The sequence below is a fragment of the Notechis scutatus genome, chromosome 2 (assembly GCF_049901735.1).
Source record: "Notechis scutatus isolate UNSWTSFEM ecotype Mainland chromosome 2, rNotScu1.2, whole genome shotgun sequence".
Lineage (NCBI taxonomy): Eukaryota > Metazoa > Chordata > Lepidosauria > Squamata > Elapidae > Notechis > Notechis scutatus.
In genome coordinates this window covers 164,761,718-164,781,535 of record NC_142010.1, presented here as the reverse complement: position 1 = coordinate 164,781,535, position 19,818 = coordinate 164,761,718, and the positions used below count along the sequence as shown (strand labels likewise).

The following is a 19,818-nucleotide window of genomic DNA, read 5'->3' as shown; positions in this document are numbered from 1 at the left end:
AGTAAGAGTTGAGATTAAACTCTAAAAGCAATACTTCATATAAAAGCACCATCCCCAGAAATAGTTCCATCCACTTCATACTCTGCTTGAATTTCCAACCCAAAACATTTCAAGGCAGAGAACACAAAAGCAGCACTTGATTTCTGCCAAATCCCCAATGTAACGCCAGCACGTTCAATAACATAAAAGCAGGGGTCCCCAAACTTGGCAACTTTAAGACTTGTGGACTTCAATTCCCAGAATTCTCCAGCCAGCTCCCAGGGGTCCCCAAACTTGGCAACTTCAACTCCCAGGGGTCCCCAAACTTGGCAACTTTAAGACTTGTGGACTTCAATTCCCAGAATTCTCCAGCCAGCATAGCTTCAACTCCCAGGGGTCCCCAAACTTGGCAACTTTAAGACTTGTGGACTTCAATTCCCAGAATTCTCCAGCCAGCTGGCTGGAGAATTCTGGGAGTTGAAGTCCACAAGTCTTAAAGTTGCCAAATTTGGAGGCCTCTGGCATAAGGAATCGGATTCCGCCCTACCCTACTCCGCTCCCAATTCCAGCGTTTGAAAAGGGAGCTTGAGGTGCACGGGCATCCTCCGACTAGTACTCGGACCTCTTTCCCCAGCAGAAAGACCATGGGACTTTCCCCGCCCCCTTTTCCTACCCGGTCGCACAGCCGGGCGTGCCTGTCTCATTCGCCCACCCACTCAGGGGTTTGTGGGTAACTCCTTCCCCTCTTCCACTTCGGCGGGTGTACGCGTCGGGAAAAATAGACTTCTCTCTCCCCGATATCGCGACTCACCGGAGAAAGAGGCGCGCCGGAAAGAAAGTCAAAAAAGGCAGCAGCAGCACAGAGAGGCGCCGAGTTTCCTAGCTGCTCGGGAGCTACCGCGGCTGCTTCCAGCCAGGCTACACCGCTGCCCTGTCCCTGACCCAATTCTGCTTGCTTGGCAAGCGCCGCGCAGACCGGTCCCTTTTCTTCTCCCACCGAAGAAGAAAACGCGCCGGGGATTCGAGCGATCTCTTCCCAGAAGCGCTCCGCCATCGGCTCGGTTTCGCAGAGAGGAAAAATAACCGAACGGCCGACTGGACCCGCACGAACTTCTCCGCGTCTCTGGAGCCAGCGAGGCGCCAACGGGCCTTCTTTCACCTCTTCGTCGGCGACCCGCTAGCGGTCCTTGAGTGGCGCAAATGAGACGGACGGCCGCTGTCGCGTCTCCTACCTTGCCTTCAGAACTGGCGCGCAGGTATATGAAGGAACTAGTTGCAGTGGAGGTGGACGGCCGCCGTTTAGAGTAGATCCCATCCCCGCCTCCTAAGCACACACCCCCTGCACTGGTTCTACCTAAGCAGCCACGGGTACAATCAACTTAAATAGCATCTGTGACTTCCAGTAGCTTAGCACCCCAGAGGTTAAAAGATTTTAATGTTACCTGCTGCAAAAGGTAAAATGCCGAAAGTATGGAGCTAGGGGAACTGATCCAAGGTACAAAGTGCAATCAGCTTCTGTTTGGACAGAAAAAGGTGAATTAGAAGGAGTAGACTAGAGAGAGGTACATGCGTTTCTTTCCATTCTCAGAGGATGAAACCCTGAAACAATTTTGGTGATTCCCAATTTGCAGTAAGCTTGATATGGTGATAATTTTGGTCTTCACAGATGCATCACAATTAACACATTTGTATCAATGGTTATGCCAACCCTTAAATTGCTTCAGTATATTATGGAGCATCTGGATTGTGAATTCTAATGTTTATGAATTCTTGGAACTACATTATTAGGAAATTCAGTCATACTGAAAAGTTGCTATACTGTAGGGTAACCAAGCGTAAACTATTGGGTTCAACTGCAGCAGAAGAAAAGTAATACAAAGAATTATAATCCTATTCCATTTAGCGTAGTGCATTAATGGACTAGCATTGCAACTCAGGTTTGGTGCTGGTACCATGCACGATTCTTTTGCAGTACATCATTAATCAGAAGCTGTGCTGTTGGGCATTTTACAACGTGAAGTGCTGCAATAGAGATGATTCACTCAGAACAGTTTAGTCCTGAAGCCAAACTGCAGAAAGAAAGAAAAATAGCTGTGATAAATGAGGGGTTAGTTAAACTGATCAAATACTATTCTGTTTTTTGAGGATTATGTTTACTACTTGCCTTATGCTTAACTGATTGACTGTCAGTTAATTTTATGGAACCAGGATTCATTTTAAAATGTTGAATTCTTTGGGAAAATTTTGCTCCTTTCATACTCTTTTCTACCCATTGAATCTTTGCAGCCTGTAAAGTTCCATTGTTATTTGCTCTTATTCCTCTGTTGTAATTCTTGCAAGAATGGTAAGACCAAGCACAATCTATTAAAGGCGGGGTAGAATAAGCACAGAAGTAATTAGTGAGCAAATGAAGCACCCTACATAATTTCTCAGTTCATTAGAAATACTGCACTAATTCTACATCAACTCAATTAAAAATGTGCTTATATTAAAAAATATATAAATATAAACCACTGATTACTGAGTAGAGAGTATGAACATGCACAAAAACAGTATGAACAGTGGATAATTACAGAGGAAGCAACTAGGGGACATGTTATTACTTCCAAGATTAGATTTCATTCTTTCACACATTTTGTTTTCAAACTGCAAGGATGACATTTTCTTCTAAAGCAAGCATTTGTAATGACAGTCAGTAAAAGTCAAGGATTCAGCATATATTATTGAGCTATTGTTTTGTTTTCATATTTATTGTTATATATTTTCAATCCTATTGCTATGCTGCTTCAAGTTCCTCATAATTAGGGAATTTTACAAACTGAATAAACTGATACTGGAAAAAGAAACATTCATATATAGATAAATATATAGGTACATTCAGGATTCAATCATTTTGAAATCTAAAAACACAAGTTTTGCTAAGAGACAGAAGAAACTATGAAAAAGAACATGTGTATTTCATGAGGAGAATAGCTAGAGTGGTGAACAGGGGGAGAAAAAACTGGGAGCAGGACTTGGATCCACATATACTTTCACCTAACTTCTTGAAATGAAGGGCTGAGTCTGCTTTTAGGAAACTGAATTTCCAAACAGGCTCAAGGAAATAATGATGAAAGCCACCTTTCTTTTCTCTTTGCTGGTAAAACCAGTAGATGTCAAACTAGGAAATGGGAACGCAAACTCATTAAGAAACCATGCCTGACTTTGCTTCTTTTTCACCCATCCATTTGTCTTTTGTGTCAGATCTTACAGAGTATAAATCTGCCAGCAGGAAATTTTTAAGTTGTAATTGTTCATTTGCTACATATATGCCGTATATTAAAATGGTATATAGTTTAAGAAGCCAATACAATGTATTTTCAATATTCATATTCATCCCTTCCTACTGCCCTTCCTTGTTAATTGTCTTCCAGTTTATTCAGTTATAAATTAATTGGATTTAAAAATATGTCAAGGAAGACAAGGAAGAAGTCCATTCCATTTTTAAATTTTTGAAAAAGATACACTTCTGACCCTTAATTGATAACAGGGTTAGATCTTCCAAGGGGCACTTTGTGTCAATTGAAGTTTACCAAAGTATTTCTGAAACAATGCCATGAAATGATGCAGGATCTTGTTGCTAAAGATTGGCACAAAAGGAACTGCCACACTTTGTTTTGAGCTGGTAGGAATAGCTTCTTTACATGATCAAGTCAGTCTTGATGCTGACTTGATCATGAAGCAAAGGTCTTCAACAAGGCACGGCACTTTTCCTTTGCATGGTGAAGACTCTCTTCAAAAGGCTCACATCAAACAATCTATCAGAATAGAGCTAGAAGGGACCTTGAAGGCCTTGTAATCCAACTCTCTGCTCAAGCAGGAGACCCTATACCCCTGATGGCATGCAGAACCATCTCTCTGGGCTTGCCAGCCTTTCCCTGCTGTTCTTCCGGGTTCCAGTGTGCGCAAGTGCACCAGCTAGCTGGTCTTTGCACACACATGTACATTATAAACCAGAAGACCAGATGGCCAGCACGCATGTGCGCACCAAGAAGCTGACCCTCTGTTTTTCGGTGTTCCCGTGTGCGCTGAGGAGCTGCTTTTCCAGTTTCCATGCACGCAAGTATGCGTGCGCTCCCGTTTCGGCACTTGGTGCTGAAAAGTTTCGCCACCACTGCACTACACCATTTCAGGTAGGTGGCTGTCCAGTCTTTTCTTAAAAAGATCCAGTGATGAAGCATTTACAACATCTAAAGGCAAGCTGTTCCACTGGGTAGTTGCCCTTGCTGTTTGGCAGTTTCTCATTAATTCCAGGTTGCTTCTCGCCTTGATTAGTTTCTATCCATTGTTTCTTGTGTTCTGGTGTTTTGGAAAATAAGTGACCCCCCCTCTTCTTTGTGACAGCCCCTCAAATATTGGAATACTGCTATCATGTCACCCCTAGTCCTTCTTTTCTCTAGACTGGTCATACCCAATTCCTGCAACTGTTCTTCATATGTTTTTGTCTCCGAGCCTTTAATCATCTTAACTGCTCTTCTTTGCACTTTTTCCAAATGTCAACATCTTTTTTACAATGTGGTGATCAAAACTAGATGCAGTATTCCAGGTGTGATCTTACTAAAGATTTATAAAGGATGCTAATACTTCACATGATTTTGATTCTATGCGTCTGTTTATACAACCAAGGATTGTATTAGCTTTCTTGGCCGCTGCCACACACTGCTGACCCATGTTTAAGTAATCATCCACTAGGACTCCAAGGTCCCTCTCACAGTTAATGTTTTTGAACCAGATTTCGCCTAATCTGTACTTGTATCTTGATTTGGTGGTGATGCTATCCCACATTTTTCTAGCTTACCAAGAAGTAGATCATGGTCTACTTTGTCGAATGCCTTGCTGAAATCTAAGTATACTAAATCTACAGCATTTTGCTGCTCTATTAATTTAGTCACTTTATCAAAGAATGAAACAAGATTGGTTTGACATCTGTTTTTAATAAACCCGTGTTGGCTTCTAGTTATAGCTTTATTTATTTCTAGATTTTTGCATATTATTTTTCCAGTATCTTTCCAGTATTGGGTTAGACTGATTGGTCTGTAGTTTTCTGGGTCTGTTTTTTATTTTTTTTGTTCCCCCTTTTTTGAAGACAGGAACCGCATCAGCTCTCTTCCAGTCCTAAGGTAGTTAGTTCCCCAGTGCTCTAAGATTTTTGAAAGATATGGTACAATGGTTCTGAGATAACATCTGCCAGCTCCATCAGAACTCTGGGATGTAATCCATCGAGTCCTGGTGATTTATATTCATCAGGATCAGACAGTTCTTCTCTTACCATTTACTTCCTTATTTTAATTTTTATTTCTAATCTTTTACAATTATGTTTTTCGTAGGTTGGACTATTGTTTCTTTATGCGTGAAGACTGATGCAAAGAATGAGTTAAAGCTGCTCTGCTTTCCCTCTACTGCCTGTTACTTCCTTGCCATCTCCTCTGTTTAGTGGACTGTTACCTTTTTCTTGTTATATATTGAAAGAAACTTCTTTTACATTATCTTTGTTCATTCTGAGCTTTTGCTTTCCTGACTTCATCTTTGCAGATTCAGGCTATCTGCTGACATTCTGTCTTAGTTATGTGTTCCTCTTTCCATTTTTTTGTATTTATCCTTTTTTGTCTTTCAGTTTATCAGAGAAATCTTTCTGCAACCATCCTGGTTTCTTATTGGATTTATTATTTTTCTTTTTCAGTGATATTGTGTTGGACTAGGCTTTTATGATCATATTTTTCAGAGTTTCCCATGCTTCTTGAGTTGCTTTAGGATTTTCATCCATGGGATTTTTCTTAAGCTCTCTCTGAGTTTGTTAAAAATCAGCTCATTTAAATTTTAAGACAGTGGTTGGATTATATTGTACTGCTTGTGTTTCATTATATTGAATTCCAATATGACATGATCACTCATTTGTGACCACGTCACAAGGAATCATTTGTGATCCACACAGACTTATTAAAGTGATTTCCCCCTAAATGCAACTGTGCTATCACAGGAACAGAAACATGGAACAGATGAACCTGGGAAAGCTCTTTTTGTAGTTTTATGTTATTTCAGTCTCTCCACTCCAACTGATCATTATATCAGATGAGAAAGATTTTTAATGTTCTGCAGTTATTTTCAGAAAATTCCATTACTGCTAATAAAATCCAAATTATGCATTCCAGCATTCATTTACTACAAACAAATCAAGCAGTAAACCTTTCAAATGTGGAAAAAGTATATAAAAATTGCTGAGATGTATTAGGTTGGCCATTTCTGTATCTTTGGATTCTTTAGATGGTTTGGAGTCGTCTTCTATTTTGACAAAACTGGTTTTACAAATTCTGGGCCATTTTCAAGGTGATGTTGTTGCACATTTATTGTTTTAAAAAGCACATGTAACTATAAAGCTGGTAAAGAACACAAAGATACGGGCCAGCTGTCACAAACTCTATAATTGACATGCTTTTCAAAGTCCTGCCTGCAGTGAATCCTTACCCTGGTAAATTCCAGATTTTCTTTGCTGAAAGGAGATAATTAGCTGTAAACCTTTCCTTCAGTGCAAACTTTTGCACTTCTTTTCTTCTTTTTTGTTTCAATTGATTTTTTTTTCTCCCTAGGGGGCTACTGGTAGAGCAACGTGAAGAGGAAAGAAGGGGAGAGAAGATACATAAGAAGCTAAGGAGACAAATTAAAGCTGCCCTGAGACTTAACATGCAGAGCAGAAAATAACAGGTCTGAGGGATGGAATCACTAATGGATAGCAGGTAATTCTTGCCACTGCTATGGGAATAAACTTTTCTTTCAGTTCTCACTTCCTTTCTTAGAATTCCAGGAAGTCAACCACTACAGCATTCATAACAGATAGCTATCTAACACTTAGTTAAATATACAAAGCTAAGGAGATTCTGTCCTCTCCTCAGACAACCTCTTCCATGTTTTAACAACTCTTATCATTGGATCATTTTTCTTGAAGTTCAACAAAAAGTGCAACCTTATAATTTGAATTCCTTATTTGGTCTTCTACATGACAGCCCTTCAGGTTGTTGAATACAGGCATCATATTTCTCTGCAGTTTTGTCTTCAAGCATACCCCATGCCTCTACTTCTTCCTTAAAGTATTTTCCTTTGCATCCCTCATCATTCTTGTTGTTCTCTTCCATTTCTTAATATGCTGCTCTTAGAACTGGATGCAATATTCTAGGTGCAGCTTGACCAATGTAGAATAAGGAATGATGATTTCTCTTGATCTTGACGCTGTATCGCTATAGGTGCAGTAGAGGATTGTGGGTTTTTTGTCCTTGATCACAATATTGGCTCACATTCAGCATGTAATCCACCAAGACACTCAGATCCTTTTCACATGTACTGCTGCCAGTATAATTTCCTGCCATGATATACTATTGCCTTTGTTTTTCCTACCAAATTGCATTTTTTTTTCTGTTGAAATTTATTCTTCTGGATTTTGTCCAGTGTTTCTGCTTGTAAAAATCCTCTGAATTTTAATACCGTCCTCCAAAGTGTATGTTATTTCCCCTATCATTCTGTCATTTGCAAATTTGATCATCCTTATTTTTGCATGCCTTATCCAAGTCATTTTTAGCAATAGCACTTAGACTTATATACCACTTTAGAGAGCTTTTACAGCCCTCTCTAAGCTATTTACAGAGTCAGCATTTTGCCCCCCCCCCCCAAACAATCTGGGTCCTCATTTTATCCAACTCGGAAGGATGGAAGGCTGAGTCAGTCTTGAGCCTGGTGAGATTTGAACTGCCAAATTGCAAGCAGCTGGCAGTCAGCAGAAGTAGCCTGCAGTACTGCATTCTAATCCCTGCGCCACCATGGCTCTTTAGATTTTAGATACCTTAAGGAGTACAGAGCCCCATGGCAGAACTTTACATCTGCTCTTTATACAATGTTAACGTGTTTCCAAAATGAAGGAAAAGGACTGTAACTATAAGGCTCCCCCTCTTCTTCTTTTTTTGAACAAATTTTATTTAATTAAAAACATACAAAACATAAATACACAAAAACACAAAACATAAAAACATAAAAAAATCTCTTTTCTGAAAGTTGCTTGGTCCCGGGTTAAAACTCTTGGTACAGACAAATTCAAATTCATATTCATTTTACATACCATTTCATATCTTATTAACATTTTCAATTTTCTATATAGCTTCTCCTCTCTTTTAAATTTTCTCAATTTTATTTATCTCCTCTCAATTCAAATCATAATATTTATTATTCTTTGTCTGTTCTATTTCCAGCTATCCATTTATCTTTCTTCTTTGAAAAAAAACTTCTCCTATACACTAAATGGAGTATGATGCCTTTATCTCTTTCCCCTATCTTTATAATACTTAATATAAAACACATAACTTTCATTGGGATTCTGTCTGGTACATTCTAAAATTATACTATATTATCAAAACCAATACAAATCTATTCATTAATATTGATATTCATTTATATCTTTAACATTTAACACATTACTTTTCAGTTAAATCACATACTTTTATGGGAGCACCTATTTTCCATAGTTATTCCCCCACATCACATATTATAGCTCATTATTTCATTACAATGTTCCTCCTTCTTCTACTTCAAATCTCTCATTTCACAAAAGTTTCACTAGGATAACATAGTCTAATCATTAATATTAACAATCATTTATATCTTAAACATTTTACTCATTTCAATTAAATATCATGCCTTTGTGGGAACACTTATGCTTTCCAAAATTATTTCCCCCCCCACATCACATACTTAAATCATATTTCATTACAGTACTCCCTTTTTCTTAACAAAAATTTCACTAGATTATACAAATATTTTATCACATTTTAAATTACATATTATTTCCAATTTCTATGGTTATTTCTAAATACAAATATAAAAATGCAATCTTATGTACCTTTCTAGAATCCCTTTTTCAATAAAATTTATCCATTATCTCTAAAAAACTTTTGCTTCTTCACATCTTGCTCCCCACCATTAAGGCTTCTCATCCCTTCCTTTCTCCCTTGCTTCTTCTTCTTCTTGTCCTCTTTACCCCCTTGTCTCTCCACCTCCCTTTTATTCTGCTTTCCCCCTTTCTGTTGTTTCCTAACATAATGTCCCCTTTTCACCTTATTCTTCTCTTTTTGGGTTGTTTTTCCAGATCTTAAAGTCTTATTTTCCTTTTTCTCTTTCTTTTTCCCTTCCCCGACCAAAGTTATTTGTTCATCAAAGATGGCTTCTTCTTTGTCCCCACCATCCTGTTGCTCATTCAGCTTTACATAAGTATAAACCGCCATTTCTAAAAATTGAAAAAGAGTGCCAAGGACATCTTTCCCTTCTTGCTTTTCCTTTTCATATTTTTGATATACAAGTTTCAGTCCATCCACAAGTGATGCCATTGTGTAGAGAAAAAGTTTTTCCAAACAGCCACCCAAGTGCTTTTAATCAGAAATAATTCTCAAAAGTTCCAAAATCACCAAACAATCCAAACAAGCTATTTCTTTTAAATACCTTCTCCTTCTTCACTTTCTCTTTCTGGGATTAAAGTTTAATCACAAAGTTCCCTTTAAAATATATCTTTTAGAAGCCTTATTGATGTTTAGTAACTCTTTAAAGTTCTAGGCAATCTTCTCCTTATTTTCAAATTTTGCTCCAATTTTTTTTTCTCCCTTCCCACTCACAGCCAAAAGATTTTTCCCATCCGCTGTCACGTTAGGAAGGAGAATGAAATGAAAAAAAAACTTTCCCTTTTAGGGTATTTGCAGCTTGTAACTCTCACTAGAAACAATATATACTTAGCAGCCTTCAAGATTCCAGGTCACATTCTCTTGCCTTGTCCCGGTTGAAAGCAGCTTTCATATTTCTTCCAGCTTTCTCCCTCCTGCACCTGCTTGTTCGGCTGCAGATTTCTTCGTGGCGGCCATTGCTGACCGCCGTTCCTCCGCTTTGGGAGAAGGGGGTTTTGCCGGCTGGGGAGGGGGTCTGCGACACCCCCAAACCCCTGTCCGGATCCCCCCTGTCTTCAGCTGCCTCTACGGGGCAGCTATATCCCCCAGATCCAAACGGATCGGGGGAACCTTGGCGGCGAACGCAGCAGGGATCGCGCAGTATCGCAAATCCCTGCCGCCGCCGAAACCTTGCAAACCGGAAGAAGGCTCCCCCTCTTCTTGTTATAAAAGATTGCCAAGGGAAAATCTGGGCCTTCGAGTAAGGCTAGGAAAGGAACAAATCCGAAGAAAACCTGGAGAAGTGCTAGTGTTCAGCACAGACAATATGAAACCAAGACAGCTTTTTCTGTCCTATTTTCTTTTTTCAAGAAAAATAAACAAATGTGCATAACACAGATTATTATCATTACTGTAACTGTTCCCTGCCTTCTCCCCTAGCAACCTCAAGAAATTATTGCAACTTCCCATTCTTTTCTTATATGCAAGTATGGCATTAATTGAAATTTCAAATATGACTGTGAAAGTTGGATCATCAGAAAAGCTGCATGCAGTAAAGTGGATGTTTTTGAATATTGGGCCTGGAGAAAATGGTTAGAATAGCTTGTCCACGAAAAGGACAAATAATTCCAAAATGAAGTAAAACCTGAGGATTCACCAGAAACACTAATAATGAAGCTACGGTTTAAGATATTTTGAACACATCACATATAGACAGGGGTGGGCTTCAAAAATTTTAGCAATGGGTTCTCTGCTGGGTGGGCGTGGCCACAGTGGGCATGGCCTAGTTGGCCTCCTGTACCATGGTGGGGAAGCCTCCCTGAGCTCTGGAGGCTTCCCTCAAGCCTGTGGGAGGGCGAAAACAGCCTCTCCAGGCTCCGGAGGCTCTCTGGAGGCTGGGAAGGCCATTTCTGGCCTTCCTTAACTTTTTGGGGGGGTTGTTTTTCGCCCTCCCCGAGCCTCCGTGTACACCCTGCGCTTACCTACATCCAAAATGGGCTGCATGGGGACTCCTGGGAAGGGCAGAGCAGCGTGGGCAGGGCCAGCCAGGAGTGGGATTTGGGGGTTCTCCAAACTGTGCAGAAGCTTAGCTAGAGGATCTACCGAACCCCTGTGAACCCCCAGCAACCCACTCCTGCATATAGGTAAAAGTCACTAGGAAAAATCTTGATGCTTGGAAAATTGAAGACAATAAAAAAGAGGTTGAGAAAAGGTAAGGTGAATAGATGCTATCACTAAAGACACAGCCTGTGCTTGCAGGAACTCAAAGAAGCAACTTTTGCAAACTGGCAAACTGGTGTCCATTGGATTACAAAGAATTTGAAGTGATGAACAATAGCAAAGGGTTGTAGCATTAACCAAGTTTGTAAGGATTGGCTCCAGAGACTGAGGGTTAACAAGACAATTAGAGAATTAGAAGAACTTGTAAATATCTAATCAAGTTGGAGAGAGAACATTATTTGACAGTTCTACTAAAATCATTTTGAACTAAGGTCTAAATGATTTTAATATTAAGGATTGTATAATCTATGAAGAAGGAGGGAGAATTTTGCAATGCTGATCTATAATTGGCAAGATTTCAGGAATGAACAGAATACAATGATTTTGCAACTCATGAAGTAATGTTTTTTCATGAAGGGTCAATTAATTGCAAAATATAGTATGGCTATTAAAATGTTTGATAAGATTGATAGTAACAATTGAAATTTATTAAAGTATAATTGAGATGTTTTTGATGTGTTAAGGAATAATGACAAGTTTAAACATTTGTTTATGTGCTCGTAATTATTAATATAACAAGATGAATGTTACGTATGTAATATCATTTTCTAATATATTTGTTATTTGTTCGTAATTATTAATATAACAAGATGAATGTTACGTATATAATACCATTTTCTAATATATCTGTTATTTGATTAATGCCCAATTATTATAACATCATTCTTCAAGCTTGTGCCCTCCAGATGTTTTGGAATTAAATACAGCTGAGAACTTGAAGCTAAAGTGCAATACATTTGGAGGGCGCTGGATTGGAAACAGCTGCACTGCAAGAAGAGCAAAGAATTATTACCGTATTTGCCGGCGTATAAGACGACCCGGCGTATAAGACGACCCCCACCACCACTGGAAACGCCTCCAGAAATCCCGGGGCTGCAGCGGCAGGGCAGAGTGCCAGGGGCCGTGGGAAGAGCAGTAAGGCTGCAGCCTCGGGCGGAGCGAGGCGAGCGGGATGAAGCGGAAGCGACGCAGGGATCCAGGAAGCCAGAGCGCCTTCGCTGCGTCCAACAAGCCTCCGCCGGCAGTGGATATACCGGCGTATAAGGCGACCCCCACTTGGAGGCATGTTTTTCGGGCAAAAAGTCGTCTTATACGCCCGGCAAATACGGTAATATTTTATTTGGACTGGAGAGAAAGCAAAATTAAATAAAAAAGTAGCATGTAATTCCTGGGAGAGCAACTGGGGAAGGAAGCAGCTGGCTTAAGTGACTGAGCCAGACACTGCTTAACATTTGGAGCATATTCATTTTGGGGTCTAAATCCATTTTCAAATCTTGAAGCAGCTTCAATAAAATTAGTTTGTCCTCAAATGTTGAGTTGCAATTTTTAATCTCGAATCCTCATCAAAATTGAATCAGTTCATATTACAGGTGTAATATGATCCCTGTGTTTTGCATAACTTAGCAGCTTAGGTGCTGATTTTGTGCCAAATGAAACTTCTGGACACCTGTTTTTTTCTGGGTGATTGCAGCCTCATCCTGTACAAACTGAATCATATAATCCAAGGTTGATTTTGTATTGAGAAATGGCACTTATATTTGCCTGGAGTTATTTTATTAAAATACAGAGATGTGAACCTACTAAGGATGACTCCATAAGTTAATAGATTAATATATCTTGCAAATAGAATAGAAGAGTGAGCATTGGTATTAGATAGCCAATATTTAGAGCCATGGTGGTGCAGTGGTTAGAATGCAGTACTGCAGGCTACTTCTGCTGACTGATGGCTGTCTGCAATTTGACAGTTCAAATCTCACCAGACTCAAGGTTGCCTCAGCCTTCCATCCTTCCAAAGTCGGTAAAAGGAGGACCCGGATTGTTGTGGGGGATCAAAATGCTGACTCTGTAAAACCACTTAAGAGAGGGCTGTAAAGCACTGTGAAGCAGTATATAAGTTTAAGTGCTATTGTTATTTAGTGATGATGGATACCTTGGATATACTTCAAGGGCCTTTGACAAGATCATTGAGGATACATTCCTCATAATTCTATGTATTTATTTTTGCTAGAGATCTATAGCAGCTGATGTATATGCTAGAGAGCATTAAATATGTTTTTTTTATTTGCCATTTTGGGGGGCTTCCCAGGGATGTTTATTAAGCTCTGTTGGAACAGAAGTTAGAATGCTATGGTTTCTTTTGATCCAGGCTGCCTTTTCTTATGTTCTTAAGCAATTCATTTGATAGCTAGGCTCTATGAGCAAGTTGTCTGGATGACAGATTGCTTGTATTAGATGGATGGTACCTAACAGGGACTGACAAAAATGTATTTGGTTTAAGATAGTAAACTTTACCAGAAGGGCTTACAATGAATGCTGTGACAGATGGAGATAAAATCTCAGAAATAAAGATCTTAGATAAAGACTCATGCTTCATAGAAGAAGATAGAAGTTTTGTGTTAATAGCCTATGAAATAATCAATTTAAAAATCAGAAAGGACACTTTCATAAAACACATCGCCTTTGTTATTGGTATGGTACATTAAAGCTGAACTTACTTTCGTTAGAGACTTAGAGCAATCCCTGAGAATTCAGATGAAGAAATTAGAAAAAGGATGATTAAAGTTTAGAAGGTAAGGGAGTTTCTAGAAGATTTAAAGGAGAATTGGAAGAGATCCAAATGGAATTGTCAGAAGAAATTACACAAAGATTACAACAGATGCAACAAGAATCTGAAAGGGATGGTACTGAATTAGGCACTGTATGCATTGACTTTTCTAAATTTTTGGCCAGATCATAGATTACAAATGGAACATGGAATATAATGGAGTAAATGCTCCTCAAAAATCATTTTTCTAATGGAAACTGGTGCTTGATGCAGGATTGGAATGGAGTGACACCCTGCCAACTGGACAGACCTTCTGAGAAAATATTAAAATCACTCAAGGCAAATTATCTTGAAGGTTTCTAGTTCTTTTAGATGGCTATTAAATGAAATGGTACAGAAACAATAATGGAAGGCTGCAAAAAGAAATTTAAATATTTTTGAAACTAATTGAAATAAAGTCACTGATTTAAGAATGATTTAGGATGCAAGTAATGCTTTTATTAGAGGTTATTTAATATAACATAGTACTGAACTTAAGAAGAAGAAGCAAGAGAAAGGATGAAATACTCTGGATAAGACAAAAAGAAAAGAATAAGTATAAAAATTTCCTGAGAAGTTAAGTATATCTCTCAACAAATTAAGTTTTTACAGCAACAGCTATCTATGTTAACAATAAGAGACATAGAAATAAAATTTAACTGTGTAAAGCAAAAAAAAAAACAACCTTTGAATATGTGAGTAAATCAGGGAACTGACTGATATTTAAACTAAGAAAAGAAAGAAAAACAAAACTATTGAAACAGCAAGAGGGAGATACTGTTATGAATAGATACTGTGGCAATGCAAAAAGCCTTTCATCAATATTATTCCAGTTTATATAAAGAATCTGATATTTCTTTGGAGAAAATAGATGAATTTATTGGAAAATAAAATTTACCAAGGATTACCGAAAAATAAAGACGAATTATGAATGGGCCTATAACAATAAGGAAAATTTTGGAAGCTATAAAAAAGAATAAACCAAGAAAGGTATCTGGATGGATTATCAGCTTTGTATTATAAATGTTTTGGGGATGAACTTTTACAACCTCTATAAAACACAGTAAATATTAACCCGTAAAGAGAGAAGATGTCAGAAATTTGGAAAGAGGCCAGTATAACATTAATACCCAAAGAGGGATAAGATCTGGTTCTAATAAGAAATGTAGACCAATATTACTCTTAAACAATAGCTAAAAGTTGTTCACAATTATTTTAGCTGAAAGACTGAAAATACTTTTGCAAACATTTATTCATAAAGATCAATACAAGTTTTACCTAAAAGACGGTTAAAAGACAACGTTAGGACTCTTTGGATATTTTGGAACATTAGGAACAACTTAATGAAAAACAAGCTGCATTGGTTTCTTTTATATGAAGAGAAGATTTTGACAATTTGAACTTGACTTTCCTGCTTAAAGTTTTGGAAGATGTGAATGTTAAGATGAAATTTATAAACTAGGTAAAATCAGTTTATATTTCGCAGAAAGCATAAACAATTGTTAATGCAGATCTAACAAAACCATGTGAAAACGGGCAAGACAAGTCTACTCTTTGTCCCTCTCCTGTTTATTTTATTTCTTAAAATACTACATAGAGACATAATTTAGGATGAGGGGATTGATGGAGTAAATATTAAACAAAAGACTTATAAATTAAGAGCTTTTGCATATGATTTGGTGCTTGTTCCTTAAAGAGAACTGAAATATTAATGGATATCTTAAAAGAATTTGATGTATTTGCAGATTCTAAGATTAGTAAACAGAAGATGAAGATGTTAACAAACATGAAAATCCAAGATCAAACAGAATTGATGGATAAAACAGGTTTTTGAGAAATTGAGAAGAAGGTAAAATACTTGGGTATCGCTATGACAAATATGAATTGTTATTTCAAAATAATTATGTTAAGACAATGGAATGAAAAAGATATATTAATTGCTGGAGAGAATTTCTGAGGTTAAGAAGAATATTTTACCTAGCATGTTATTTTTGTTTCAGACAATATCTATTTTGACATTGACATCTTGACAATGGCAAAAGGATATAAAAGGATATTAAAAAAGGATATAAAACGGATGATTCCGAGAAATAGAAAGCATTCGGAATTAGAGTGAAATAGAAGGCATTTGGAGTGAGATTTGGGTGGCATAGATATTTGTGGTGTGACAAAATTGAGGTTAGTTTTAAAAATCATGATGTCACATATCCCATATTGAGAATTTGGAATATAGGTAGTCCTCAACTTACAACTATAATTGAGCCCAAAATCTCTGTTGCTAAGCAAGACAGTTGTTATGTGAATTTTATGTCATTTTACAACCTTTCTTACCAGTTGTTAAGTGAATCACTGCAATTGTTAAGTTACTAACATGGTTTTTAAATGAATCTGGCTTGATTTTGCTTGTCAGAAGGTTGCAAAAGGTGATCACATGACCCCAGGACACTGCATCCATCATAAATACATGTCAGTTGCCAAGTGTCCAAATTTTAATTACGTGATTGTAATGGTCATAAATGTGAAAAATGATCATAACTTACTTTTTTCAGTACCATTAAACTTTGAATGGTCACTAAATGAATAATTATAAGTCAAGGACTGCCTATAGATACCAATTAGGTTGTGTCAGAAGAAACACCTTATGACTCTCAACACAAGCATTGTAAAAATGAGAAATGGTAAGTAAATACAAATAGCTAACTTATTGTAAGATATTAGGATTCTTTCAAAGGGGGCTTATAGGATAAAATCGAGAGAAGTGTTGGGAGTAGAGGCATATATTTTTGTCAACCATTTTCTTAATTATTAGAAAGGTTTAAAGTAAATAAAAGTATTTATGGTTTTGAACATTAATATTAAATTTGAAATAGAACACTGTACAAATGATGAACATTGCCAATTGTCAAAATGTAAACTTTATTGAAATTTGAAACAGAAGAACAAGTGAAAGCATGTATGATAAAAAAAATGGTTACAATATATAAATGGAAAATAGGAAAATATATGGCTGGTAATTTTGTGTTGGTACTTGTAATTACTATAAAAAAGAGGAAACTACTTCTTTCTGTTTCTTTTTATTCTTTTTTCTTTTGCACTCTTGGCTTTTTCTTTCTCCCTCGAGCCGCTCGGATCATCCAGAGAGTGGGAGGTGCTTCAGTCTGCATCGTTGAAGGCTGAGCTTAATTACTGAGGAACGCTCCGCCCTCCATCACGTGGCTCCCTTGCGTTCCCCAGTTTACGCTCAGCCTTCGTGAGGATAGGCTGTGTGAATCGTTTCTCCTTGGCCGATTCAAGACTTTAATAAATTCTCAGGTTTGCCCTTTTAGTATTGTCCTTCCTTAGCCTCTGCGCACTTGGGGGTGGTTTCTTCGGTAGCAGGGGAGCGCGTTCTTCGCCCCCAGGGGGGGATTAAGAGCGGGCGGTTTTTCGCGCTCCGGCTCCAACCCCCCCCCAATTTGGTTCCTTTCCTGCCGCTTCTCCGCGCCGCCATCGCAGCGGCTTATCTGATCGCGCTGTTAAAGCGCAGCTGGTGATCCCCCCCACCGAGAACGCCGATCGCCCCAGGAAGGGGCGAATTGTTTCTTGCTGCTTCGCTCGGCTCCTAAACTGCCGGGGAAGCCTACTCGCTCGAAGCGAGCGTTGAAAAGGAGATCGTGGGCGGCTGCCATTTTGGGCGCCGCCACGTGCCCGGGCGCCTTTTCCTTTCCTGGCCTTATTGCGACTGCGAAGGGGATAGCTCTCTTTACAGACCTTCCAGTCAGTGAGAGCATTTTATTATTCAACATTTGTTGGCTTTCCGCAGCAGCGCTCAGGGCAAAGACTAGCAGCCTATCCCTCCCGGTTATTGTCTGGGAGCTCCAACTGCTAAAGGCCTCATTTCAGTTTTTTTCAGGCATTCATTTGGAAAATTTGGATTTGGATTAACTCCATTCTCTGGAGTCACTCCCCCCTGGGAGCGTTGATACAATAATAATAATATAAATAAAATTAAACAATAATATTAATAATAATAAATAATAGATAAATAAATAAATACTATATATATATTTATATATATATATATTTATATATTGGACAATCATACATTCCAATACCATTAGAACTATATATATTTATAATTATACGCTGAGACGTGTATATATATTAATATTCATAACATTATAATATTCTAGATTTTATACATCTAAATTCCAAAAGGGGGCGCGGGCCAGCTGAAAGGACACCCGGCCTTTGGTCGTAAGTCGAACCCTTGGCGAGCCAACCGCCTTAGAACCTTATATTCAGTCCTTACTTCTAAAATGGCAGATGACAATTCCGCTAGAGGCCCTTCCTTGAAGGCCAAATCTAAGTCCTACCACTTGCGCAGGCAGGCTAAGGAAACTTCTAAGGGAACATCTAAGGAAACTTCCAAAGCCTCTCAAAGAGACGCCCTAAGACATTGGAGAAAGAATTTGACAGGCGATCTAGAGAGTCACAATCGGTGCCTCCAGCCCTCCCACCCTCCATTCCTCCTACCTCCAGACACCCCCCCCTCCTCCAGATTGCTCTTCCCTCTCCAGGCGCAGCTCATCCCAGGGGCATCAGGCCCCCGGATCAACGACCAGACAACTGCCCGAAGCTACATTCACGCCCACGGCTGCTGGTCTGTGCCAGGAGGAGCCCGCCACAGTCGAGATCCCTGCACAAATGCAGGCATGGATGGAACGGGCTATCCGCCAGGGGATAGCAGAGGGCCTTCAACAGATGTCCAGGTCCGGTCCCCCCTCGATGGCGCCCGAACACGACTCGCCATCAGTCAGGTCCTAGCCTAGATCGGACCCTACTCACGGTCAGGTACCTTTACAGGGGGACAGTCCTCTCCCAGAAAGGGAACTAGAGGAGGCCATGGAGGACCTGGACCGGTTCGGGGAGGAGGAGGATTTTGAATGGGGGTCTACGCACCAAGGGGAGCCCCTATCGGAGATAGACCCTATGGAAGGGGACATGTCCGAGGACGAGAGCCTCACTCCCGATCAACCCACCTTTGTGGGTCTGTTCAAGCCACACATGTTTAAATCGCTTTTATTTAAGGCCAAGAACATTTCTGGCCTGTCTGTTCAGTCCTCCTCGGCTCTCCCTTCCCCGGCGGAGGGACAAGAGGACGCCATTTTTAGGCAGCCCGTGGTGGAGGCGGAGGTTATTCCGGCCCCACCCATATTCCACGACCTAGTCTCAAACCAGTTGGACTCTACAAGGGCCCCCCCTGCCCCATCCAGCCAGGACAAGAGGTTCTTTAACCTCGAGTCGAGCTTCTGCAACCTGCTTAACACTCCCGAGGTAGATGAGCCCATCGTTGGCTTAGCATCCTCGTCCTCCCCCAGTGATCCCCTGGAGGCTCTGAAACCCGAGGACAAGAGGTCCGAACTAGCTTTACGTAGGGCTCATCAAGCTGACACCTGGGCCATTAGATCGGCCACAGCCGCTTCCTTCTTCACCAGATCTTCGATCCGGTGGCTCCGCCAACTGAAGCAGCATGTTCCCCCCTCTAACACAAGGGCACATCAGGACATCGCAAAATTGACGGCCGCGGCAGAATTCTCGGCCGACGCCACCTACCACGCAGTTAAGTTCTCCGCCCTGAGCAATAACCTCTCACGTTACAGCTCGCCGCCTGCTCTGGCTCAAACACTGGCAGGCGGGCGTAAAAAACAAGGTTAAGTTGGCCACTGCCCCCATTAAGGGGGACAAACTATTTGGCACCGCCCTGGAACCATTGCTATCCGAAACCCGAAGCAAGAAGAAATTTCTTCCTCCCCTTTTTCGGAGGCCAGATTCAAGAGTCCCTCAGCCATTTCGGAGAGGTTCCTCACGACCTTTCTACCAGTCACCTTTCCCGCCCAGGTATCCGAGACCCCCTTCCTTCCAGCCATTCCAGCCCCAGGATCAAGCCGATCCGGGCGACAGGAACAGGAGGGGCGGCAGCTACAGGCGGCCCTTCAGGGGTTCAGGAGGGAAGCCTTTCCGGCGCACCAGATAGATCCCGCCCCT

General features: G+C 39.9%; 1 long non-coding RNA gene across 1 annotated transcript in view; it reads right to left on the bottom strand.

The window, feature by feature from the left end:
* Window positions 1-1,477: 1,477 nt before the first annotated feature.
* Window positions 1,478-19,818, bottom strand: part of LOC148132384 (uncharacterized) — a 28,865-nt gene continuing 10,524 nt past the window's right edge. Inside the window, exons 2-3 of the long non-coding RNA XR_015747931.1 lie at window positions 2,144-2,340; window positions 1,478-2,048 (exon numbers count right to left, since the gene is read on the bottom strand). This is a non-coding gene — a long non-coding RNA (uncharacterized LOC148132384). The remainder of the gene's footprint in view (window positions 2,049-2,143; window positions 2,341-19,818) is intronic.